The sequence below is a fragment of the Mauremys mutica genome, chromosome 11 (genome assembly GCF_020497125.1).
Source record: "Mauremys mutica isolate MM-2020 ecotype Southern chromosome 11, ASM2049712v1, whole genome shotgun sequence".
Taxonomy (NCBI): domain Eukaryota; kingdom Metazoa; phylum Chordata; order Testudines; family Geoemydidae; genus Mauremys; species Mauremys mutica.
Window position 1 is genome coordinate 20,573,876 of NC_059082.1, and position 27,630 is coordinate 20,601,505.

At 44.9% G+C, this 27,630-nt stretch overlaps 1 long non-coding RNA gene across 3 annotated transcripts in view; it reads left to right on the forward strand.

Annotated features, from left to right (window-relative positions):
• The window catches only part of LOC123344201, a 221,491-nt gene that overhangs the window by 84,392 nt on the left and 109,469 nt on the right, over nucleotides 1-27,630 (forward strand). For all 3 annotated transcript variants that reach the window (XR_006572483.1, XR_006572485.1, XR_006572484.1), the window contains one exon: nucleotides 16,090-16,160. This is a non-coding gene — a long non-coding RNA (uncharacterized LOC123344201). The remainder of the gene's footprint in view (nucleotides 1-16,089; nucleotides 16,161-27,630) is intronic.

Genomic DNA, 27,630 nt, shown 5'->3' on the forward strand with positions numbered 1-27,630 from the left:
CCCACTGGGCCCCAGGCCTCCGACTCAAGTTGAGTGGAGTAGCCCGGCCCCTTTGGGACAGGCCTCTCCAGATGTCCGGATGCCGTCCATGCCTGAAGTCATGTCCATGCCGGTGCCCAGAGCGCCGCTGATGTCGGCCCCGCGCTCCAGAGGCAAGCCGTCACTGGGATCTCCACAGTCGCCTCTGGCCCGGTAATGGTCTCAGTCGAGGGAACGTTCCCGATGCTGATCACTGCCCAGCGACCGCTCGGGGCAGAGTCCAGGTGGATCGCCCTCAACACTGAGCAGACTGTCTGGCTGGGACTTGCGGCACCGCTCGTCCTCAAGGAGTGAATATTGATGGGACCGCGGTGGGCGTCGCTGTCGGTCCTCATCTCGGAGAGGGTACAGCAGTCGGTCACGGCACAATCATCGACACCGTTCCCGCTCGGACTCCCGCTCCAAGTCTCTGCCAAGACATCGCAGCCCTGGGCGTCAATCGCTGATGTCTCGCTGTCGCAGGTCCACCTGTTGAGGCCGTTTGTGGAGCAGCTATTGGCATTGGTACCAGTCCTCCACATCGAGATTGTGGTCCCGTGGCCATCGTAGATCCTGGCACCACTGCTCCTCCCAGTCCAGAAACAGCAGCAGATCTTACATCAGCCCGGTCTCCATTCGTAACAGTCCTTCAATGGGCCGGGCCAGGCCAGCCAACCCTGACAGCCGGCCCTGACAGTGCCACAGCAGGTGCAGTGGCACTGAGCATCATGGCCAGCCCAATGGTACCAGTGGGCACCATGGCCTCCAGCGCAGCCCCCGGTGGGAACTCGCTCGGTAGCTGGACCTTCGGAAGCACTGTCAGCCCCTCTCTCCAGACCCCCGAGAAAGGAGTTGGTGGGTCGTACATCCTCGGCACCGTGCCCGGAGTCCGACCAGGTGGTGGACCCTCCGGTGCCGGCCAACATCCAGAGAACTGCAACAGTCTCTTCGCCCTCTGGAGGAGGCGATTGCCACCCCGCCCCTCTCCGTCCCGCAGGAGGACTTCAGGGCCCACCAGGAACTCTTAAAGAGGGTTGTGGCAAGCCTACACCTCCAGGCAGAGGAAATGGAGGGTCCCTCGGACTCTCTGTTTAACGTATTGTCCCCATCGGCACAGGATAGGGTGGCCTTGCCTCTCCATGAAGGGGTGGCTGAGATTTCATATGCCCTGTGGCAAACACCAACCTCGTTGGTCCCCATCTCGTGACCACGCTGATCCAGCTTATCCTTGATTACCTCCACCACCTGAGGGCCTGGTGCCCTCATCAGTCAAGGTGCACCTGGCAGCCATATAGGCCTTCCATCCACCAGTGCAAAGGCACACGGTATTTTCCCATGCTATGACTGGCCGGTTCCTTAAGGGTTTGGACCATCTTTCTTTTTCCATATTCTAGACCCCTGGTCCTGCCGTGGGACCTAAACCTGGTGTTGGCTTCTCTCATGGGGGCCCCCATTTGAACCACTGGCCATGTGCTCCTGGTCTCACCTCTCACGGAAGGTGGCCTTCCTGGTTGCAATCATGTCGGCCAGGCAAGTCTCGGAGCTCAGGGCCGCCATACACGGTCTTTCATAAGGACAAGGTCCAGCTCCGCCCACACCCCGCGTTCCTCCGATTCGGGCTCCGAAAGGTGGTCTCCGCCTACCACATGGGTCAGGACATTTTTCTACCGGTCCTCTGCCCCAAGCCTCACGGGTCCAGCGAGGAGTGCTGTCTCCACACGCTCGATGTGTGGCGGGCTCTGGCTTTCTACCTCGAGCAGACTAAGCCATTCAGAAAGTCCTCACAACTGTTCATCGCCTTGGCTGAGCACATGAGGGGCCAGCCGATTTCCACTCAGCAGCTTTCCAATTGGATCACTTCGTGCATCTGTTCCTGTTATGAACTGGTGGGTGTCCCCCTGCCACCCATTGTGAGGGCACACTTGACTCAGGCGCAGGCCTCGTTGGCTGCCTTTGTGGCCCATGTCCCCATCCAGAACGTTTGTAGGGCCGCCACGTGGTCTTCGGTTCACACGTTCACCTCGCACTATGCGATCGTCCCCCAGCCCAGGGATGACGCCGGGTTCGGCAGGGCTGGCCTCCATTTGGGGACTTGTGAACTCCTACCCACCTCCAACAGATATAGCTTGGAATCACCTATTGTGGAATACATATGAACAATCACTCGAAGAAGAAAAGACAGTTACCTTTTCCATAACTGGTGTTCTTCGAGATGTGTTCCATTCCACATCCCGCCCTCCTTCCCCTCTGTCAGAGTTGTCTGGTAAGAAGGAACTGAGGGTGGGGGGAGCGCGCAGTGCCCCTTATACTGAACCAGCCGGGTGCCACTCCAGGGTCGCGGGGGTCCTCCCCCACTACAGGTACTGCTAGGGGAAAAACTTTCGGCACCGGTGCACGTGGCAAGCACACACACCTATTGTGAAATAGACATGAGCAACACATCTTGAAGAACACCAGTTACGGAAAGGTAACTGTCTTATCTCACAAAACAAGATTAAGGCAATAATCAGTGCATTTTCCTGTTGTGTCCTAGAAATAATTGTACAGCAGCTGTCAAATTCCCAATCTGAAACTCGGCTCCGTGTAATGCAGCAGTGGGATAGGTATTGCCCAGTGCATACTGACACTAATAAGTTAGAAGAGGAGTAACTTATTTCACATGTATGCTGTAGTGTTTTTTCTTCTTGCTTTGAACCATACCTATTCTTGTTACTTTGATTTTGTTTTCTTAATTATTTTTTTTGCTTATAATGTTAACAATGACCTGAATAACACAACTTTCAATTAATCATCAGATGGACCTTCCTTGGACTCTTCTATATTGGCATTTTTTAATTAAATGGCTGCTTTCTTTAGTCAGTAATTGAATTGCAATCGTGAAGCAGGTATTGTTGAATCAAGTGCTAAAATCTGATCGAAATAAAGGGCTGAGATTGCTACACATACAAACCGTTTGGTTCCAGAGCATTTGATCAAATTAAATGGAGGATCAAATTTTCCAGTGACTGAATTCTTTGGAAGGAACTGCATGACCTATGCTGCTATATAGATCTCAAAATCATTAACTTAATTCTTCTTCGAGTGCTTGCTCATGTCGATTCCATGTTAGGTGTGCAGGCACAACATGCACAGTTGCCAGAGATTTTCCCTTCGTGGTATCCGCAGGGCCGGCTCTAGTGCCCTCTGGAGTCCTGTGCAGATGCACCAGTATAAGGGGCGCCAACAGCTGTGCATCCTCTCTGTTCCTTCTTATCACCAGTGACGGTTGATTGGAACAATCTTCTTGCTCTTGCAAAGCTTCCCTAACAGGGGTTTGGACTCTGATCTGTGTTGTATCTAGTTTTTGTAGTTAGCGAATTTAGTTACCAGTTAGTCTTAGTATACATAATGTGGATAGCGGTCCCAGTCATAGAGGGACGTTGTTCCAGGGGCTTCAGACCGTGGACTCAGAAAGACGCCTGTGGCAAATCACATGCCTGTGTGCGACCCACATTCAGCCTGTCTAAAGTGCATGGGAAAGCTCATGTTAAGGAGAAATGTAAGATCTGCAGGGGCTTCAGACCGCGGACTCAGAAAGACAGAGACATTTGCCTCAATGCTCTGCTAATGGAGACAGCCCTCAGACTGTCCTCCGTGCAAAGTGCTCCACCGGCACCATTCTGCATGCTGAGAGAGGGTGCGCTTCAGTGCTGAGGAGGAACAAGAAGGGAGCAACCAACCTAGTGAGACCTATGCCAGGCCACTTGTCCTCCCCAGAGCGATGGTCGGCTCCAGTGACTCCGCCTAGGGCACCAAGCCCAGTCTGGGACCCACCTCTGACTCTGGGGAGTGATCATGGTACCTCATGCCTGTGGGTCCCCTCGACTCTGGAGGCGTTCCATGCTGCAAAGGACTTAATGTCCCTCCTGATACCCACCCACTCCCCAGGGTCCCATGCCTGTCAGTGCTACAGGGACAGAAGGGCGCAAGGTGTGGGGAGCTCCTTTGCGGCACTGGCTGTAGTGGCACCTTCCAGAGGAAAGCCCTCCATGGCACTGCCTCAGTGGTCTCCGCTGTGACGTCAGTCACCAATCCCCTGGCACTGCCTGGAGGCAGAACCAAGTACAGCTTTTCTATGTTGTCTGAGAGAAGAGTCCGAAGTGGAATCCTTCGCTCCACCAAAGAATTACAGTACCGGTACCCGACTTATGCACTGGACTTCAGTTCCGGCCCTGCAGCCACTGCTTGGCTACCGGGACATTTTCCCATGCATTGGCAGTATTAGAACCTGTGTGGTTTTCCCCCAGCACCGGTACCCCCTTCCCAGTGGTCCTACTCAGTCGATTCTGAAAGACGAGCCAAGGCGCTGTCCCGACCAGAACCAGACCCCCACTCTGGCACCAACCCTGGCACTGAGGTGACTGAAGTGGCCCCATTGGAGGAGGAACAAAGGGAGGAGAAAGGAGCAGCCCCTCCCATGACACTATCAGCCTCCTGCTCCTCGTCCCTGAATGAGGTGTTAGTAGGTCCTTCTATCCTGTTCCTTTGGGACGATTTCATGGCCCATCAGGAGCTCCTGAAATGGACCACTACAAACTTGGAGCTGGAAGTGGAGGAGCTAAAGGAGTCCGCACAGCCTGATTGATATCCTGGCTGCAGCAGCTCCCTCCAGAGTGGCCCTCCCAGTCAATGAGGTGGTGTTGGGACCAGTCAGGGCTCTATGGCAGACCCCTTCCTCACCTCAGAAAGGGTAGAAAAGAAGTGTTATGTACAGGCCAGTGATTTCGAGTACTTCTATTCTCGCACACACACACCAGGGTCTCTGGTGGTGTCAGCCATGAACTAGAAGGACTGACAAGGACAGTCCAGCGCCACACCAAAGAATGAAGAGGCTAAGAGACTAGATCTATTTGAGAGAAAGGTTTATTCCACAGGCAGCCTCCAGCTCCATATCTCTAACCAGCAGGTGTTGCTGGGAAGGTCCGATTTTAATCTGTGGGACTCAGTGGACAAGTTCAAGGACTCCCTGCTGCAGGAGTCGAGGCAAGAGTTCATGGCCATGCTGGAGGAAGGCAAGATGGTGGCCAGGGTCTCCCTCCAGGCAGCTCTGGATGCGGCTGACTGTGGCCAGAAAGATGGCATCGGTGGTCACCATGAGACGCTGTTTGTGGCTCCAGTCATCAGGCCTCTCGCATGAGGTGCAATAGTGAGTCCAGGATCTCCCCTTCAAGGGTAGCTCTCTATTTTCCGAGCAGACAGACTCCAAATTGCACAGCCTCAAAGACTCAAGAGTCACACTCCGCTCTCTAGGCCTGTACATGCCCCTGGCCTCCTGGAAGCATTTCAGGCCTCAACAGCCTCCCAGGTTTCTGGGGCTTCCCAGGCAGGAATCCTATAAGAGGAAAGGAAAGGGCTATAAGTGCCATCAGCCTCTATGGTCTTTATCAGCCTCCCAGTTGTGCCCTGGTGGGTCCAGACAGGCCTTTTGAGGGTACGCCTGAGGACAGCATACCAGACTCAGTTCAGCATCCATCCCCCCCATTTATTTTTGGACCGGCTATCACCCTTCCACACTGCATGGTCCTGCATAACATTGGACTGTTGGATGCTCAGTACTGACAGTTGGAGACATCCTGCAGTTTTCATCCACCCCTCCCTTCCACCCGCTAACCCCATCACTCTTCAGGGACCCTTCTCATGAGCAACTTCTCATCCAGGAGCTGCACCCCCCTACGTGTGGGGGCCATAGAGGAAGTTCCTCAAGTCTTGAGAGGGAAGGGGTTTTATTCCTGATATTGCCTAATCCCGAAGGCCAAAGGAGGGTTGCGTTGCCTCAACAAAATATCTCATTAAATTGAGGTTCCGCATGGTCTCCCTGGCCTCCACCATTCCCTCCCTGGATCCAGGAGACTGGTACGCCAACCTCGATTTAAGGACACTTATTTCCACATCCCTGTCTTCCGTGGACCCCAGAGATTCCTCCAGTTTGTGGTGGGCCAGTGCCATTACCAGTTCACTGTGCTTCCTTTCCTTTCCTTTCCTGTCAGCAGCCCCAGGGATTCTTACAAAGTGAATGGAGGTGGTTTCAGCTTACCTGAGACAGAGGCGTACAAATCTACCCATACCTTGATGATTGGCTGATCAAAGGCCGCTCGCGGGCTCAGGTTCAGCACAGCATTGGCATAGTACTGGCCACCTGTCGGGCACTGGGCCTGTTAATAAATGAACAGAAATCAATACCAGTCCCAGTGCAGAGAAGAGAGTTTATAGAGGCAGTGCGCCACTCAACTCAGGTCAAGGCCTACCTGCCGGAGGCCCGGTTCCAAACTATATCAGATCTAATAACCCACATCACAGATCACCTGCTTACAATTGCCTCAATTGTCTCAAGTGTCTCAAGCTGTTAGGTCACACAGCAGACTGCACCTATGTGGCGCAGTACGTGCGGCTTTGCCTCAAGCTCCTACAGATGTTGCTGGCATTAGTCTACTCCCTGGGCAGACACCACTTGGACTCGGTTTTCAAGATCTGCCAACTGTCTTAGCTTCTCTGATTTGGTGGACAGACCCACCTTTGGTGATGAAAAGGGTGCCTTTCACTGCCCTGTACACAACAGCAATGTTGGTTTCAGAAGCATCAGACATGGAGTGGGGAGCCCCACCGTGGCAGACTTAGAACCCAGCATCTCTGGTCCCAGGAAGAACTCTTCCTGCACATAAATGTCAGGGAACTCAGGGCGATAAGCTTAGCCTGCCAACTGTTTCTTCTCCAGCTCTCAGGCCAGGCCATGCAGGTCTTGACGGACAACACAGCCTCAAAGTTTTACATCAACAAGCAAGAAGGAACTTGCTCCTCAGCCCTGTGTCAAGAGACCCTCTGACTGTGGGACTTCTGTGTGAGCCATGCCATTCAGCTCGAGGTGGCACACCTCCCAGGACACTGGAATGTGTTGGCAGATCTCCTGAGTGGGTTCTTTTCCTCTCGCCACACAAGAGGTCTCTTCACCCAGAGTTTGCCAGTGTTATCTTCCAGAAGCGATGGGACTCCCCAGGTGGACCTGTTCATCACCAGACAGAACAGGAAATGCCACCGGTTCTGTTCAATGCGCGGGCTCAGCAAGGGCTCCCTGTCCGATGGCTTCCTGCTCTCATGGGCAGATGGACAGCTGTATGCCTTCCCACCCATCCCCTTGGTTTACAAAGTGCTCCCAAAAATCCAGATGTACAAGGCGAAAGTTATCATGATAACTCCAGCATGGCCATGCCAGCACTGGTTCAGCACGCTTCTGGACCTCTCGGTAGCAACTCCACTAGAGCTCCCACCCCATCTGGACTAGATTTCACAAGACCACGACTTGGTTGCTCCACCCGAACCTCGCCTCCCTACACCTGTTGGCAGAACCCTGAGGAGCTGGCCTGCTCAGATCAGGTCCCACAAGTCTTGCTAAGTGGTAGGAAACCTTCCACCAGGGCTACTTCCTCCATCTCTGTCTTCCTTGCAGTCTATCTTGGACTGTTTGCTCCACCTTGGTCAAAGTTCACTTGGCAGCCATCTTGACTTTCCATCCTCCAGTCTAGGGCAGATCAGTCTTCTCCCACGAGATGACAATCAGGTTCCTCAAGGGTTTGGAAAGACTCTACCCGCAGGTTCGTGACCCAGTTCCCCCCTGGGACTTAAACCTTGTCCTGTCGAGTCTCATGGGGCCCCCACTTTGAGCCACTGGCATCTTGTTCCTTACTGCTCCTCTCGTGGAAGGTCACCTTTCTGGTGGCGATTACTTCGTCCGGAAGGGTCTCCGAGATCAAAGCCCTGACATATACGGTGTTCTTCAAGGACAAGGTCCAGCTGCGCCCCCAACCAGCCTTCCTACCCAAGGTGTGGTTGAAGTTCCATATCAACCAGGACATTTTTCTGTCTTCTTTTCAAAGTCTCACAGCACCGATGAGGAACGTCGGCTACACACATTAGACATTAGGTGGGCCCTGGCCTTCTATATCAAAAGGACTAAGCCCTTCTGCAACTCTACGCAGCTTTCTGTAGCTGTGGCAGACAGGATGAAAGGACTACTGTTGTCCTGGATAACCACCTGCTTCTGAGCTTGCTACAAGCAAGGCAAAGGTTCCGCTGCTGGCCATTGGTACAGCTCATCCCACAAGAACACACACTTCACCAGCAGCGTTCCTAACACAGCTACCAATCCAGGACATCTGCAGGGCTGTAATGCGGTTGTTCGTGTCCCACTATGCCATCACCCAAGAGGTCCATGATGATGCCAGTTTCTGGAGAGCAGTGTTGCAATCAGCACATTCATGAACTCCGAGCCCATCTCCAGGGATATTTCTTGTGAGTCACCTAGCATGGAATGGACATGAGCAGCACATCTCTAAGAATAACAGTTATGGAAGATTAGTAGCTGTTTTTCCTTCTAACAAACCATAATCTTTGCATAGTGTTTTTTTCCTGGCATACTGTATCATAGCTAGCAGCACATTTATTTGATCAGCTGTACCTGCAATGAGTAAAGTTTTCTTTGTAGTAATCTTGTAGCTGCATGTTCTGCTTTCATGTTTTCAATGGTTGTCAGACTTAAGTATTCAGAAAAATAGTAATTTTTAATCCAGTGGAATATTTATTCATTCTGAACATGAGCTTTATTGTGTATCTTACAAATGTCATTTGGCTACAGTTCAAGGGATGGCAGCTTCTCCCCTGGGTAAGATTAAAAGGACCACTTCTGTTCTCCCCTTTTACGGATACAAATAAACTATTATTCCATGCTGTGGCTTTTAATGAGTAACTGATTCAGCATTTAATGTAACGGTTGTTCCCCAAAAATATTTTGCTAGTTTGCAAAGATTTTTGCCAGGACAACCCCCCCCCTTTTTTCGATAATATCACATCAAAGCATTTGGCATATTCAGCTGAAGTCAAGTATTAAAAGTCCCATTTGTAGACAAGGATTCCATTGTACTACCTGCTGTGCAAACACAAAACTTAAAAGATGATCTCTGCCCCAAGGAGTTTACAATCTAAATATAAGATGAGAGACACTGGGTTACTGCGAACAGATGTGGGAGGACAAGGAGACAGTATCTGTTGTCATGATAGGCAGTAGTTTCAACATATCAGATGCCTAATCATTGTCAAGTAGCAAGTCTCTTGAGATTAAAACTGCAAGGACAGTGATTGGTTTATATTTTTTTTAAAAGGGTCTATTTTAGGTGTTTGTATACTACCAATCTAGGCACTGAATATCTTAGGATATGATGGAATCCAGGTTTGAAATATGAAATACACATAAAATCCATTCTGAGGCAGACAAAATATAAAATGGTGTCTGTTTGTACAAACCATAGATGCTTAAATGTTTGGTCCTTTACTGAGAGTTGTATAGCAGCTTTTGTAGTACTTGTGGTATAGCACATTGAATAACTACTACAAGAGCTTTTTAAAAAAAAATCTGTGAATTCTTTATATAGATTCTATTTTGAACCATAAAAGCAAGCAACAACAGTGGCATACATAAACCATACTGGAATTATTTTTGTTAGAAGACAGCAGGAAAAGTGGTTGGTTAGATGTTTGAAAATATGTTTATGCTTAGGTCCTGGCATATCTCAAATTGCTAGGGTGATGCACAGAGAGTTCATATCATCTGTGCTTACTGGATTCACTGTCCTTTTTTGTATCCAATAATATAAAAAAAATCTCATTAGGCAAAATGTTTTAATATTCCTGTTTGGCTGCTAAAGATGGACTTTTAAAGAATAAATGGTTATTTATCAATATTTTAATAGATTAGGGATACACTATCAACCTGATCCAAAACCCACTGAAGTTCATGGGAGTTTCTCCACCAACTTCGATGAGCTTTGGGTCAGATCCTGTAATCATGGGTTTGAAGTACATCTGTTTTTACTAGATGGGTAGTATTCCCTAGAGCAGTGGTCTCCAAAGTGGGGTGCACAAGAGGATCCTTCAGGGTGCGCGGCAGGAGGAGCGCCACCAAGCGGCTCTTTTTTTGTGCTTGGGGCAGCAAAAATGGTAGAGCCGGCCCTGCAGTGCGGCAGGGGACGCATGCTCAAAATTTTTTTACTGATAGGGGTGCGTGATCAAAAAGTTTGGAGACCACTGCCCTAGAGGGTAATCTAGAGTGTTAAAATGTTAACTAATAGCACCTTTTGCGAAAATGCTGTTTGCTGCCACTCTGTTAAATTTCACTTTCAAGAAGAAGTTGAAAGTAGAAGCCAAACTGTGGTTAGGGTGCACCCCGAGCATTTAGGGCATGTGGTTCAGGTGGGCAGAAAACTTGTGCGTGTGCTTCTGAAAATGTGGGCTGAGTAAATGATAACTGCATTTTGTATTATATACAAAGTGCCTGAGATTAAAGGGATACTAATTAGTGCAATTTCCATTCTCTCACCAAATCTTGAAATCCCTTTGTACAACAGTCAAAACCTGAGTGTGCTTGATCTAAATTAAGTATCTCTTTATACAAATAGCTTTATTGCCATCTTCTATTGTCAACTACACTATAGACTCCTTATTAAAGCTCTGAAACACCTGAATATTATTACATAAAGGCAGATATTCTGTGTCTGGAAAATCAAAGCTTCCTTCTATATATAAGGTAATTTTTTTTTAAAATGGTGCTCACACTCTTATGAGGCCATCATTAAAACAAAGACGACATGTCTTTATCTTTTAAGAATATCTTTTTTTTTCCCCCTCAGCATTTTAGGAAGGTGCTTTCCTAACTGAGCTGGCTTGACTGCACGTGTAGCTCATAGAGGCACTTGAAAGGATAGACTATGACAGTGTAATAGTAAGAATAATAAAACATCAATATCGTATTAAAAAAGGGAAACTGTTTAGACTAAAATAGGAATTGTGGCATATATTTTGTGCAAGTACCAACTTTTTAACTAGTGAGGCTGTCTATCCTTTATCCCAAAGTACACTTTTATTTATAAATAAATACAAACATTAAAATATATATACAAAATTAACAGTACAGTAAGATAAACTGATTTCCTCTTTAAATTATCCATATGTTTATAGGGCCCTCTTGTCACCTTAGCTGCTTAACGCAACGGGAACAAAGCATTGTTTAAATCACACAATTGGGGCTATGTGCTGTTATTGTAGGGCTACTATTATCATTTTGTAAAAGCAGCAAAGAGTCCTGTGGCTCCTTATAGACTAACAGACGTTTTGGAGCGTGAGCTTTCGTGGGTGAATACCCACTTCGTCGGATGCATCTGCTTTTACGGATCCAGACTAACACGGCTACCCCTCTGATACTATTATCATTTTATTGTTTGCATTATTTTAGCTCACACAAGCTTCTGCTGAGATCAGGGCCCCATTGTGCTGGGTACTGTACAAATACATAGTACGAGACAGTCCCCACCGCAAAGAACTTACAGTTTAAATAGTGAAGAAAGACACAGGTTGGGAGGGCAAATCAAGGCAAAGTAACTTGCCCAAGGTGACACGCCAATCAACAGCAGAGTTGGGCATAGGACCTGGGTCTCCCAAGTCCTAGTCCAGTGTCTCATCCAATTCTTCCTCTGTCTTTTGAGCAGTTCTAGTAGGAGGTTGACATTTTTTTTAATAATGCCTTAAAATTAATTATTTAAATAATTTTATGCAAGAACTTTGGACATTATCATAGCAGCTCTGGTGATATTGAAGTCTGCCGGAGGGGTTGACAGACCCTATAATGTGCTGATGTGATCCCACTTACTCATACTGACACCCTGATGCCCAAAGGACCTATGACTAAGTAGAAGGTAATGCCTTAGACTACGTTCAGTGTATGACACATTAGTGAAACCATAGCAGCTCCACTGATGTTGAAATACATGAGTCGTGACTGTTACATTTGCAACCTGTTGGGCTCAAATGGAAGTGCGTGCGTGTGTGTGTTGTAGTACCTGTACATACAGAAGAAACACCCTTATGTCCAGAAGAACTATCTCTATAAATAAGAGAATTGTCACCTTAAACATGCTATAGAGTTCATAGCGTTTTTGCGCTGTAAGTTTCACTGGTGATAGGGAACCGGTGAAAGTAAAGCACTGGTTTGTGTACTCACTTAATTCCTCAGGTGTCAGAGTGTGTTTACATTAGTAGCACTTCCATGACTGATGAGAGCAGCGCTCTAGGGCAGCTATTCCACAGTACAGCTCTCTCCATTTTGAAGATGGGTCTTGTGGGAAAGGGGGGGAGGTGATCGCAGGGCATCCTGGGTCCTTGCACATCCTCCTCTCTCCAAACACTGAGCAGCTCCAGTAGCTCAGCATTGCTCTAAGCAGAGAATTGTTTGCTCCGTGGAGCAGGCATTATCACCTGGCCAGATGATAAGTGAGCACTTGCCAAGAAAACAAGAAGAGGAGTTTCAAAGTTCCCAGGGCTTTACAGGGGGATGGGTGAATGTCTGTTTAACTGGTAGCAAAGTAGCAGAGCTGCTGGACAGAGTGGTCACCTAGGTACTGTGGGATATCCTCAGGAGGCTAAAAGCTGTGTAAACAGGAAGAACGTGTCTTCACTTGCACATCACTGCAAAAGCATCACCGGTAAGAGCTGTACGCCTTTCGTGGAGGTGGTTTTCTTTTTGCAGTGAAACTTCTGAGTTTCACCACAAAAAGTCATTGGCATGTGTAGACACTCCCACGGTTTTTGCGCAAAAAAGGGACTTTTCCCGCTTTAAATGGCAAGTGTAAACATGTCCTTAGGTTGACACAAGACAGCTTACTTGACCTAACTATGAAAGCATCTACACTAAAATTTCACTCCTGCCAACACAACTGCCTTGCTATGCCACAAGTTGTGTAGAGTCAAGATCAATGTAGTTAGGTTGATGCAGAGTCAGTGTAGACACTGTATTGCTTACATTGACTGTTACTGGTTTTCGGGAGCTGTCCTACAGCGCTCCACACTGACAGTACAATTGATGCAAGCGCTCTTAGTGAGGATGCATAACACCGACACAAGGAGCAAAGTGTAGACACGCACAAGTGACATGATTACTGAGGTGGCTGTATGCCGACATATGTTAGGTCAACTTAATTTTGTAGTGTAGACATGCCCTAAATATCGAAGCCTTTAAAATGTTATGGAAGCTAAATAATGTTGCATTCTTAAATGTTGTTGAATATATATTTAAATTAGTACTGCAAACCTGATTATACCAAAGAGGCAGTGTTTGTTTCAGTAGTAAAAAGCCTCAGTAGCTGCTGCTCTACAAAGGCCACTTTTGCATCACTCTAATTGTGTGTGTGTGTGTAGGTGTTTAAAGTGGTCTTCTGTTTTATAGATACAAACCGACGTAATCCTGGGCACATGGGAGGTTTTCAAAGGCACAAATAGCAGTCAGGCATCTAATTTCCATTGGCTATCAACCAATATCATTGACCTTCGGTGAGATTTTAGGCACCTAACTACCACTTTGTGCCTTTGAAAATCTCCCCCATCCCCAGTGATGTTAGCATTTAGGGATGTTAGCATTTGTCAAAAGTGCTCAGTCTTTACCTCTCTCTCTCTCTCATCCCAGTGACATCAATGGAGTCAGTGAGGCAAAGGTAGAACACCCATTGATTTCCCTGGGAGGAGAGTTAAGTCCATGCTGAGTACTTTTTAAAATCCCACTCTGGATATCTAATTTCCTGCAAGTACAGTACATGCTATGTACATGTGCAGTAGCATAACAGACTGCTAAATTCTAGTGACTGAGCTAATGATTAATTGTGGAAGAAAACCTGGACCTGCAAAATTGGATGATGCTGTTTGAAAATGAGGCCCATAATTGTATTGTGTTTCTAGGGATAGCTTACATGCATATGGCATCAGTTCCATAAGGTTCATTTTCACTGTCACAGCAGTTGGAGGCACGATCCTGAGAAGGGGTCTGAATGCCTAGTTTGAATCACTTAGTAGCTTCAATGCCTCTTGAGAGTTAGACACTGAAGTGCTGTTTCAGTGGAAATGAAAGAGCTTTCCCCCTGCTAAGATACACTCTGTGTTAACATAAATGTCTAATATAGTTACATTGGCAAAGTAATGTCATGGTGCCATTAAGCTGTCAATAAGCTTGGGTTTGAAGACAATCCATTATGCACTCAGCATACTTGGACTGACATCACATTGCTTCCCCCTCCCCTCCAGCAGGGCAACTTTAGAATATTAGAATTTTTAATTAAAATATTATAGATAGACATTTTTAAGCAATTAAAACATGATTTGATTTAAGGCATTAGAAAGGAAATTCAGTTCAGGCCACTACTGTATCCCCACTATATCCCATTGTTGGTAACAGCAGTGCCTATGTTATGGAAGCTCACTCACTCTTCTTAATATCCAGACTCTATAGGGTACATTAAAAAAAACCCAGTGGAGGCTGCAATACTAGATTTCCTTGCTTTTGGCTGAGTTAATCCTATAAATTATTTTACCTTTTTTGTTAGTTTAATCAAACTGAGGTTGATAGACTTTTCTGGTATAATTTAGCTAAAAGCATTGTTAATTTAACAAATCTTCCCCACTGTAGGCTTCTCATGAACTCTCTCTTTCCGATATCTGAGGTATGTGAAGTCAGCCTCCCCTCCCCCCCCCCCCAAAAAAAAAGCCTGAACAGAGACAGAGTTCCAATTTCCTAGATTTCTCTTAATTAATCTTATATTCTCTAAACTATATTCCAGGTTTTTAGGCTCTACTCTCCAAGAGTAGAGTTTCTAATGCCAACAATACCTAAATTAGTGTCATAGAAAATGACATGAGCTCTGTATCACTGTGGAACTATACTATCCCTAGCAGGGCTTCGTGGGGTAGACATTTATTAAGAGTGACTGGGGAATGAAATTTAAGGAGAGATCAGTTCAATGGCTACCTCTGTGCTAGAGGCATAGTATGTAGCTGGTTGATCTAGGCAAGGAAAAAGCAAAAAGCACCCTGACAGGATCCAGTCTGCCCAAGTACAGAATTTCTACAGTTACTGAATGCCTTCCAAAAGCATCTTGATACCTAATATAGATATGCTGTGATTGTCAATCTACTGTATTAAGAATTATTTGTCTAATATTGTACAAAAATGTGCCATTCCAAATTTATTCCACTTGATGTGAATGTATGAGTTGATCCATTACCAAGTATAGGATCCACTCTTGCAAGCCTTTACACATATCATGGAATCATTGAACCATAAGGTTAGAAGAGACCCCAAGGGTCATCTAGTCTAACCCCCTGCCAAGATACAGGATTTGTTGTGCTACTAAACCGTCCAAGACAGATGGGTATCCAGTCACTACTTGAAAACCTCCAGTGAAGGTGTGTCCTTTGACTTGAATGGGATATTTGTGAGTAAATGTGACTCATGAGCATGAGTAAGATTACATAAAGGAGTAAGATTTTTGCAAGATCAGACCCTTAGCTTGCTTGGATAGGACTATTTCCAGGATTTCTAAGGCTATATATACCCAGCAATCAGGGAGTGTGATTGCAGCACGTGTAGACCTACCCAAGCTAGCTTTAATTTAGCTAGCTTGGGTACCAATAGCAGTGAAGCCGAGGCAGCACAGGCTGTACAAGCCCACCTGGAACCCTGGGTATGTACTTGCACTGCACAGCTAACTTGCACTGAAGACTGTGCTGCTGCGTCTTCACTGATAGATTAAAACTAACTCGGGTAGGTCTACATGTGCTGCAGTAACACCTCTGACTGCAGTGCAGACATACCCTAAGCCTGACGTAGCCTGTAGTCGGATATCAAACACACAGAGAACTTTCATTCCACCAAAGAACTATTTTGGGAGCTTTATTTGAAATGGAAGGAGACTCTAGTAAAAATGATCTTATAAGAATAAGTATTTCTAGGAAGATGCCTTGCAGGTAGGTAGTAGCATGTTGTACATCACATCTAAATCTTTTCAACAGGCTGCTTTTATGCCAAGTCTTGTGCAGGTCTGAAGTTTGTGTTGCCTTTTTATAATGACTAAAAAGTTTTAAATACTGTAACAGTATGGTTGTGTAGATTTAAATAAGATGAAGTCTACAATCCTTGTGTAACTTCTTTCATTGTATTTGATGATCCAGGACCCCTGCAATACCTGTTGGTGTTTGTAGCACCTCATGTCTCCAGCTGAGCCTGGGATGATTCCGTTGTGGTGAGTACTGTACAAACACCAGTACCACATATGCTGCAATTCATCATAATCACAATGGTGTGAGTTAAAGAAGGAGCATTTGCCTTTACTTTGAAATTCCTGTCTGTTCTTCAAATCCTTAATGTTGTTTAAACATTGTACTAATATTTTATGCAGAGGGGACAAGTTCTTAAAAAACTTGCAAAAGGGATTATCCAGTGCTTTGTATCCCCCCCATTCCCCCGGTCACATTTAGCATGCTGTTAAGAAAAGCTTGGTTTAATATTCTGGGGCAGTAGAGGGTTCTCTAATGTCTAAGGGCCCTGTTCAACAAGAAAAGAATCAGCATGTTATGTTAATAAATTTGCATAACTTAGAAGAAAAAAACACAAAATGCATCTTCAAACATAAATTACCTTATTCCTAGATTCCTCAAATCTCCTTTGTCCACACAGGCCTCCCCTGACCACTGATAAGACTAGCTCAAAATACAGAGACAGGATCAAAGAACAAAATATGCATTCCTGGCAAATATATTGACAAGAATCAAAAAAGTACATGCACTATTAGCACTGTCCTATCTACAACAGACTGTAAGCACAAAAGCACTAAAATATTTTTGACCAATATGTGTTATGTATTGCATGATTTAATGGCTAGCTGTGTAACACAAGGGTTGCACACTTTCCAAGAGGCAAAGCATGTACTTGTTTGCCTAACAAAAACAGCACTGTTAACACCCTGGATGTTCCTTTAAACAAGGCTTTAAAATTCCCTTTCTATAGAATGGAGGAAAATATCCATTGAAATGTGCTTTGTTACTTTACATGGAGTTCCTTTGACCATTTGCAGGGACACTTTTAGTAAATATCTTTGATAGTGAAGACGCTAATCAAGAGGATGCCTCAGTGTGCTTTGTTTCGTAATGACCGAGTTTGAGGCCGTATTTAAAACAGCTTTGAATTGAGCTAGGGTTTAGTAGTGTGAGGATATGGCATTAGCAATTAGACCTAACAAGGCTATTTAGGAACAAGAAATTATTCACTGTGATAATAGGACAGTGGGTTAGTAAAGCAGGGAGCTAAAGAAAGCTTTTGCTACGGGTGGTGACCCTATATTATCTGTAGGTCAGCATGTAGGAATTAAGGGCCAAATTCTCTGGTGGCATAACTCAAATGACTTCAGTGCAATTGCACCACTATCCTAAATATTAGATTTCAATGATATTTCTTTTGTGTTAGAGGCAAATTCTAGATTACTAGTTTTGCATTATAATGAATTTCTGGAGGAGTTGAATCGGTACACACAATTATTTTGGTGCATAAATCTAGGTGGGCTCCAACTGATACCCATTATTTCTGAAATGAACATTTAACACTCTTCTTAACTCCTTTAACATCCAATGCAGGTGCTGCTTTGCACCATTTTTCCTCTCATCATATTTTTGTTGACTCCTCTCTCTACCTGAATGTTCCTTAAATTTCATTTGAGCTTTAAATTTGTTTTGTTTGCTCTGGGAGGTCATGGGATGCAGCATATGTGTGCTGTAATGCCACTCATCTAGTTTTGTTTTCTGAAGATAACTGTTGATTTAATTTCATGTTTCTGCGAAGATTATGGTGTTCTCTCCCCCTACCTCCGAATAACTTAAATGTTTCCCGGTAGCCCACGAAATGTTATGCCCAAATAAATTTGTTAGTCTCTAAGGTGCCACAAGTACTCCTGTTCTTTTTCCTTGAAGAATGTTGACCCGAAGAAGAGCTCTGTAAGTTTGAAAGCATGTCTCTCTCACTAACAGAAGTTGGTCCAATAAGTGTTTACCTCACCCACCTTGTGTTTTGAATGTTTCCAATGAAATTACTTGGTCACTGACAATGGAGATAGGTTTCAAAAACAGCTGATTAACATAGTTATTAAGTATTTGGTCATCACATAATGCAGAGTGCAATATCCATCTTTTGGGAGAATCCAGTCTTCATAAATGTCTTCTGAAATACCTATTGGCGAACAGTTAGCTATAAACGGTATTGCAAAGCTACTGCGAAAGGAGAAAAACTGTTGATTGGCTTGATTGGCTGACGGGTGGAAAGTTGCTTACAATAACAAAGTGCCATGGCTTTGGAGAATTTTCCTTTTCTTTTTCCTTTTCTTCTTTAGAGAGGGTTTTGTCCTGAGGCTTTGCTGTGCAGCCTTTACCCGTCTTGGTGAGCACTTTCCCATTGATGTCAATGTGCATAAAGGGTAAATAGTCTAGCCCTTAATGTTACAGAAGGTTTCTAAGAACAACACCACAGAGCAGAAGATAATTCAGTGTCAGCAGATTTCATGCTGAAGACTGGTCCTAGCTTTTGGATGCTTATCCAGTCCCTGAGCCATTTGGGAGCCCCATCCCATGACCTTTTGTGATTTCCCTCCTTCCCACAAGTTTTTCATCAGCCCAGTACAAGAAGGCCCATTCACCAACAGGATCTCAGTTTTAAGGTTCCCTCTGTCCATATTCTCTGTAGGAATTAATTATTAGAATTCATCTTTATTTCATTTTGTGTAGGAGATAAAGGCCTGGATTATTATTTTTGCCCTGTGAAATTTGAATTGGTTCACAAGATGATTTGGTGCCTATGCCTCTCTCTGGCCACAGATGTTTTTCAAATAGATGCCCACTTCTTCCTCCCCATCCTGGCTGCCAGTCCTCCTTCAGGGGGACACCTTGTGAAATCCTTCGCACCTCAGAGTACTGGTGACATACTGAGAGCAAGAGCTCTCAACAGGGAGCTCAGAGAGGCTTTCAAACTGCATGCGTTTATAACACCCTTTGGATTCTGATGCTGCAGAGGGGCAAACCAGAAACTGAGAAAACTGGAGTGAAGCAGGACAACGTGCCTGACAAATGAGGGCGCTTAGTCCAGCAATCAAATGTTCCTGTTGTATTGGGTTAAGGAGTTTCTCTTGGTATTGAGTCCACTTGACTTTATTGAACCTGGGCCTGGGAGCTCTAGCCACTGGCAAGGTCAGTAGTACATCTGTCAGTAGGCACAGGGCTTGTTCTGAATGGCCTGAAGGTCTCTCCTTCGCTATAGACGTATGGCTTTGACATACATGCATTACCCAGTTTGCAAAAGTAAACTACAAAGTGTAGATATTTGGGGAAAGCATGTATCCAGAAAGTGGATATAAACCTGCTGAATGGGATTACAGTTATTGAATCACTGGCTGAGCAATTGGGGGCATATACTGCAGCTACTGCTGTTTTTCTCCTCCTGCCACTAGTGCTGATTCTTTGTTTTCTTTCTGCTGTGTTGCATTCATCCAAAATCTAGTTTCAGACAATGGAGATTTTAAAAAATGTCTCCATATGAGTGGAGGAGTTCAGTAGTCCAAAAAGAAGTGCCCAGTGATTATATGTATGTTCCGTAGATCACTCTGTCCTTTTTATAGCTCCATAACACATATATGTATTTAAAATTTACACACATTTGAATTTCAAAGTAGCTTTCACAAATTGCCTATTTATATTAGTAGTTCCCTTTTGAATCTTTCTCTCCGTGTATCATCCGCTCACCACCTTCCTTCTGTCACCCAACTATGCTGACTATAATCTGTCTTTTTTGTTTGTTTGTTTTGTGTAAACGAAAACATTATCCATTACAGCATGTGTGTATTTGCACTTTCTGTTCTTGAACTGGAATGGTCAGTCTATATACTGGGCAACTGCCACATCATCTGCAAAGGATAAATACTTGGTTGCTATGAAATGTTATTGCTATTGCCAAATTCACACAAATGAAAGGTTATGGGGCTCTTTTCACTAGTTTGGATGTACAGTCTTGTGTTTGACGTACTTGAATAGAATTTAGATGCACTGGAATCTATTCCCAGCTCTGCCGCAGACTTCTTTTGCAATCTTGGGCAGATCATTTAGGCCCAGATATTTAAAGGTACTCGGGTGTGGCTATGCTCAGCATTGCAATGCCTCACTAATTTAGGAGCCTAAATCTAATTTTTAAAAGCAATTTAGGCACTTAGGAGCATAAATCCCTTTTAAATATGAAATTTTGGCTCCTGAGTCAATTAGGGGATGCACAGCAACTCCTAAATACCTTTACAAATCTGGGTTTCTGGGACAGATTTTCAAAAGAGTTCCTCTGCCATTTAGGGACATAAATGAATGGTCAGATTTTCAATAGTGCTCATCACCCTTTGGGAACAATAGGTGCTGCTGTGTGTGAAAATCTGTCCCTTAATCTGTCTTTTGCCTCAGATCCTTTTGTTTAATATGGGGATAATACTTCCCTACTTCACAGCGATGTTGTGAGGTGTTCAGATGCTATGATTATGAATGCCCTAGCAAAGGCTAGGAATTAATAAAAATTATTGTACCCTCTAAATCCTGAAATAAATATATAAACTTCAGCAAGAACTCCGTTCATATCCATTCATTGTGAGAGTAATTTAACACTTATTTTAAAACTCAAATGACTTAAGAGGCTGTTGTGAAGGAAAAACAAAATGCAGCATTGTTCAAAACAAGTAGCGGAGCAGAACAATTACTATTTGATGCCAGTGGAATTGGAAGATGTATGATGCGGAGGGAACATTGAGTTTACTGTGCAGCTCGCTAGTCGGGAAAGATTTTTTTTTTTTGGCAGAGTTTACCCAATTTCTATCTTTCCACTAATATGTACACCCCAGTGAGAGGAGAAGATTCCAGTAAAAGCTAATCTGGTTCTAGGAATCCCCTCCCTCCCCCCCAAATCTAAGGCTTGTTCACAGCACTGCTCGGGTTTCTCCACTTAAAGGCCAGCAAGATGACTTTCTTGACATATCGAAACACTGCAACCCTTCTTTTGCAGACTAGTTACTGTTACAGGATAGACCTCATTAGATGAAGTAAGCCAGAGGTTGTCGTTATGTTGCAGCATATCCTCTGACAATGCTGCCTTTATTTATGCATGCTTGTTTAAAGATTGCTTTTCGTGCTCCAAGGATCATTATATCAAATATCAGTCAAACGAGTATCAAATTCACTAGCTCAGCGAAGGATCAGAAAGACAGTGCAGGATCCCAACTTGCATGGGATTAAAAATATCTTTATACATTTGCCAACATCTTCATCCAAATTGACCTGAAGAATAACTTCATGTGACCCGTACATAATCTCTTATTTTCCTTGTATTTTCCTCTCCCTATAACCTAATAATCTGACTGTAAATATCACTTTCAGTGAGATGTTGTCAAGCAGTTCATTAAAGGACTGCTAGTTTCCCCATGGTAATTTTTGAAAAACAATCCATTTAGAAATAATTCTTTTTGCACCAGCCTATATCTTCTGCCTCTCTCTCCTCTTACTGTCTATTAACTAAGGATATGGAAACAGACTCTTTATTCCTTAAGAGCTCATCTGCTCCTACTGCCAGTCTCCTACGTAAAGTTACAATCTTCTCTGCATGTGACATCACAATTGGTTGCTGTGCAAACGATTATGACATCTCCAACAGAGGACTGACTTCAAGTGGGGAATAATTGCCACGAGCAGCTGAAATCTCAAAACAATAGTTCTGCTTGAATAGGTACATTTATAATAAAGACTGAGGGAAAAGAAAATACAGAGACTGTAGACTATATTGGGGTGGGCAAACTTTTTGGCCCGAGGGCCACATCGGGGTGTAAAACTGTATGGAGGGATGGGTAAGGAAAGCTGTGCCTCCCCAAACAGCCTGGTCCCTGCCCCCTATCTGCCCCTCCCACTTCTCACTCCCTGACTGGCCCCCTCAGAATCCCCCCCCCATCCAACTCCCTCCCCCTCTCCCGCTCCTTGTCCTCTGACCACCTCCTCCCAGGACCCCTGCCCCAACTGCCCCTGGGACTCCACTCCCTATCCAACCCCCCCTGCTCCCTGTCCCCTGACTGCCTCCCAGGACTCCCCTGCCCCTTATTCAACCTCCAGCCCCGGCCCCCTTACCATGCCGCTCAGAGCAGCATGTCTGAAGCCGCGCCTCCTGGCCAGAGCCAAACACACTGCCACGCTGCCCTGCATGAGCGCACAGCCCCACCACCTAGAGCGCTGCCCGCGGGGTGGCATGGCTGTGGGGGAGGGGCTGGGGGCTACCTGCCCGGCCAGAAGCTTAGGGGCTGGGCAGGATGGTCCCATGGGCCGGATGTGGCCCACGGGCTGTAGTTTGCCCGCCTCTGGACTATGTGGAGCTTGGTTGAAAAAGATTTTATTTGCAAACAAAGTTTTCTATGAGGATTCACTGTCTCTTTTAACAGTCTACAAGGTAAAATATATTCTTAATTTATCCCAGCATTAGAAAGTGAAATACACACATTTATGCTCAATTATGCAGGTAGCAGCAGAAGGCTTTCCTGCTCACTTCTGTTTTAGCGTTGTCCTACCAAACGGACAGCAGCAGAGATAGCGACATTGTTTTTTCTCCGCTCCTCTGTAAGATTCTGTCTGCCAGCCCCTTTGCCTATTTGTTGCCTCTTTGCTGTACTTCTTTCAACTCAACTTTCTGCTATTTGCACCTTAGTTTGGCTGAGTGCTGTAGCCCTGGGACGTTGCAGTCTAGATAAGAAATTTATTTCTGGAGGCTCAATACACTCGTTAACACTCACGGAGACAAGAAAAATACATTGCTGGCCTGCTTGAAACTTTCCTTAGCACTGACTGTATGGAGGGTTGGGTATGTGTGATAGGAAGGGAGGAACTTGTTTCTAATAGAGAGCCCACCACTAGCAGCATTGTAGCAAATTTAAGTGTCCATTCCCTGCATAATCCGTTTTAAAAAACGGTCAGTACATACAACCAGTTCATTTCAGTTATTGCCTGTCAGTTTATCCCCTCTGTGGGGGGATTCAGCCCTTAGATTAAGTATTTCTCAGTGGTATATTATGCCCAAATAGCCATGGTAGCAAAAAATGCCTAACTTTACCTGTGACAAGTGAGAAGAGGGTGTCCCTTCAGCTTCTTTACCTCTGTGCTTAATTATTGTCATTGATATCTGGGAATGAAGCCAGACTCCCTGAAAAAGCTCCAGTGCTTGGCAACACAGGAATACATCACTATGGTGCTCTACCAGCTGCACTTGCTCCCTGGTAAATAACAGAGTAATAGAAGCAATATATAACTTTGATCTACTTGCCTTGGTTCCAGTAGGATATAATTGAATTTTTTTTTAATGGAGTGAAGATGATTCCTAGATTTTTAAGGCCAGAAGGGACTGATATGATTGTCTAGTCTGATCTCCTGCATACGACAAGCCAGACATCCTCATGCAATAATTTCTTCATCAAACCCATAACTTCTGTTTTGAGCTATAACCTGTCTTTTAGGAAGGTATCCAGTTTTCACTTGGACTGCAAGTGATGGAGACTCTACCATGTCTCTAGGTAAAATATGACTGCCACCATCTTGGCCCATACGGAGCATTGCAAAGCTGAAAGCATGAGTCTTTAGAGCTCAAGCTAAAGAGGCAGGGCCATGACAACTTACTCTTTACATCTTGTGCCAGCTGCATTAAAGACTACGTCAAACCCTAAACCGCTGAATTTCTTAACTCTTGCCAACATTTAAAACAAATCCTGAATGTTAGTGATGGGGTCTTAATATGAATCTAAGCAACAACTGACTGTTGTTTCGTAGCTCATAAAAATGTATACCCCGTCATCTGTTTTAGATGTGCACACAATGAATGTGGGCCACTCGTTATGAACAGCAGGCATGATTATTTAGCTCCTTGAGTTGCTGATCTACAGTGTTTCCCAGTGCATTATATGCAGGTCTGGCTTTATGTAATTTAGCAGTTGCTTTCTGAAACATAAAGCTTTTCCTTAATTCATTTAATTGAATCCATCTCTCGTTTGAATACAGAGGCATACTTGCCACACTTTTCTCTACAGCAGAGGTTGGCAACCTTTGGCATGTAGCTCGCCAGGGTAAGCACCCTGGTGGGCTGGGCCAGTGTGTTTACCTGCCGCGTCTGCAGGTTCGGCCAATCGCAACTCCCACTGACCGCAGTTTGCCACTCCAGGCCAATGGGGGCTGCAAAAAGCGGCGTGGGCCTAGCGATGTGCTGGCCGCCGCTTCCTGCCCCCCCATTTGCCTGAAGTGGTGAACCATGGCCAGTGGGAGCTGCAATAGGCTGAACCTGCAAACGCGGCAGGTAAACAAACTGGCCCGGCCCGCCAGGGTGTTTACCCTGGTGAACTGCATGCCAAAGGTTGCTGACCCCTGCTCTACAGGATCAGTGATCACCTTACCTCTTAGGGTGTGTCTACACAGCCAACATTAAAGCGCAGCACTTTGATGTGGCTGTGCAGTCACGGCTCCGGCACTGGGAGAAAGCTCTCCCAGCGCTGTAATAAAACCACCTCCGTGAGGGGAATAGCTACCACTACCAGTGCTGGGAGCACAGCTCCCAGCACTGTACACTGCCACTTTACAGCGCTGAAACTTGCATCACTCAGGGGGGTGTTTTTTCACACTCCTGAGCGAAGAAAGCTTCAGTGCTGTAAGTGGCAGTGTAGACAAGGCCTTAGTTTCTGACTCAAATTATCCTGCTCTTTGGAGTAGAAATTACCACCAGGACCCAATATTTCACTATTGGTAGCATTTCCCATTGTGACTGCTGTTATATATATTTAGAACCGTGTTGCTGAGTTGTGACTTAAATGTTCTGAATTTGCTCTTGTGCCATTGTTCAAAGATAGTGTATTGTTGCCCTAGAGCTAGATTGTTAACTGCATGCAGACAAGAGTTTACGGGTGGTGCAGAGTAGCCAGACTGTATGGTACTAGTGATAAGCTATTATGTCTCTATCCTATGCATCCCTGGGGCAGCTTTGGGAGGATTCTGATTTGGAGAGGTGTGCTAGAGAAGAATGCCCTTTACTACAGTCTTTCATGGGGTGCATAATACCCCCAATGAGCTGGCTTTGTTCCATGGGGCCAGTGTGACATGGCAAACAGGGCCAATCCTGGACTATTCCTGGGGCCCCATGAAGGGAGCAGTCCAGGAGTGCAGTTCTCAGAGGCCCATGCATACAGCACCCAGCAGCTGGAAAGCCCCCCATGCTAAGCCCCTTCCCTCCATGTAATGCCCTTTCTGAATTTGTAAAGCTCATCAAGAAATGAATTTTTCTCACACACAATTTTTTGACGAAAATAAAACTGTTCTCATTTTGGTAGAAAATTTTATATAAGAACAGCCATACTGGGTCAGACCAAACGTCCATCTACCCCAGTATCCTGTCTTCTGACAGTGGTCAACGCCTGGTGCCCCAGAGGGAATGAACAGAACAGGTAATCATCAGGTGATCCATCCTGTGTTGCCCATTCCCAGCTTCTGGCAAACAGAGGCTAGGGACACCATCCCTGCCCGTCCTAGCTCGTAGCCATTGAGGGACCTATCCTCCATAAATTTAACTAGTTCTTTTTGAACCCTGTTAGTCTTGGCCTTTACAACATCCTCTGGCAAAGAGTTCCACAGGTTGACTATGTGTTGTGTGAAGAAATTCTCTTCAAAATTGTTTGGATTTTCATCAAGAAACAAAAAACTTGAAAACAAATCTTTTGGTGGTTTCCAGGTTCTGTTGTTTGAGATTAAAATCTCATTATTATGATTTTTTTTTGGTGAAAACTGAATTTTTTTTAGTGAAAATATCTACTTAATTGCAATTTTATTATTCTGTTGAAAATATTTGATGGGCTCATATTATGAGCTTTATGCCACTCTAGCTCAATACTATGACAGATATTGCAATTTCCTGCAATGTCCTTGGGAGACCTTATTGTATTAAGGCATAACTCCCCCTAAAGGGGGGAAAATATGACCAGTGTGAGATCTTGGAAGTGCTAAGACAATATTGAATTATGACAAATCAGTGTGGGCTTTTTGAGACAATAAATTTTAAGTCGATTTCTAGGTGAAATCGCTGGAGATTGGCTACTGCAAATTCCACATTTCTAATAATGCAAAACCCCAGACTTTTGAAGCTACGCCTGAGGAGAGGGCCATTGTCTGCTGATTACTTACTACAGAAAGCTAAGATCAAAGACCCAAGCTATATAAAGAAAGAGTTGAACTGTCCACTTGGTGGTTCTAGTTTTGGATCTAGGATGGATGAACTTGTAATCATGGGGAAAACCCAGTTGTGGATTTTGAATAACTAAACCCTATTAGAGCCATTCATTGGAGTTAAGGTGACCTCTGGTAAGCTTTTTAGCATTTGTGTAAGTTCTTCTATTATTTTAATGTTTTCTCAGTAACACTTTTACATTAAGGGTAAAGGTGCTTGCGTAGAAGTTGTTAGGTAACGTTTGTAAATTGCAGGCAATACACTGGTCCTAGCCCTCAGGGAGAAAGCAAAGAACACACCCGGGCCTTTTTAGAGACAACTAAAGGGGGATAGGATAGAGATTTATAAAATCATGAATGCTTTGGAGAAAGTAAATAAGGAAGTGTTATTTACCTCTTCACATAACATAAGAACCAGAGGTTACCGAATGAAATTAAGAGACAGCATATTTAAAACAAACATAAGGAAGTACTTCTTCAGTCAACACACACCAACCTATGGAACTTGTTGCTAGGGTATGTTGTGAAGGGCAAAGGTATAACTGGGTTCAGAATAAAATTCTGTAAATTCCTGGAAGATATGTTCATCAGTGGTTATTAGCCAAGATGGTCAGGGAGGCAATCCCATCATCTGGGTGTCCCTGAACCTCCGACTCCCAGAAACTGGGACTGAACAACAGGGAATGGATCAATCAATAATTTTCTTGTTCTGTTCATTCCATCTGAAGAATCTGGCCATTGTCGGAAGACAGGATGTTGGGTGGACAGGATAGACCATTGATCTGACCCAGTATGGCTATTCTTATGTTTAGTCTGGCCTGCTGGAAATATCACAGTGTAAAGCAGGGAGTTCTGCAGTGTTAAAATCCCTGTCAGGAGACAGTGAGATAAGAGTCTATGCCCAAGAGAGATGACATCTAGGAACCAGAAACCTAAAGTGGGTATCCTTGGTGGACCACAGAGGGAGAATATAGGTGAGATTTCACTGATGCTGTGACAAGCACTGTCAGGGGGGTTTCCATGCACTCACTATATCATGTCAGCTTTGTTTTTTCATTCTCTGCTGTTCCTATTTTAGAAACATGGAGGGCCAGCAGAAAGCTCTCCATTACGTGGGGTGGTTGCTGCCAGCCTTTTTTCCTAATAACTATGGGGTGCAGTGTATGAGAATGAAGTCTGGGTGATAACTCCATGAGCTTTACCATTGTCAGGGATAATTCCATGTTTTTATTCACACTCTTGCTGCAGAAAGTCTCTGGTGTGAACATCTCAGATTTTCTAATATTTCCTAATCTTAGGTCAATTGTGAATATCAGGAACCCAAACAAAACTACTCTCTTACCTATAGTAAGATCCAAGGGGCATCTTCATAGCCTCAGTATGGAAAGCGCAACAGAAGCTACTGATGCTGTTCAA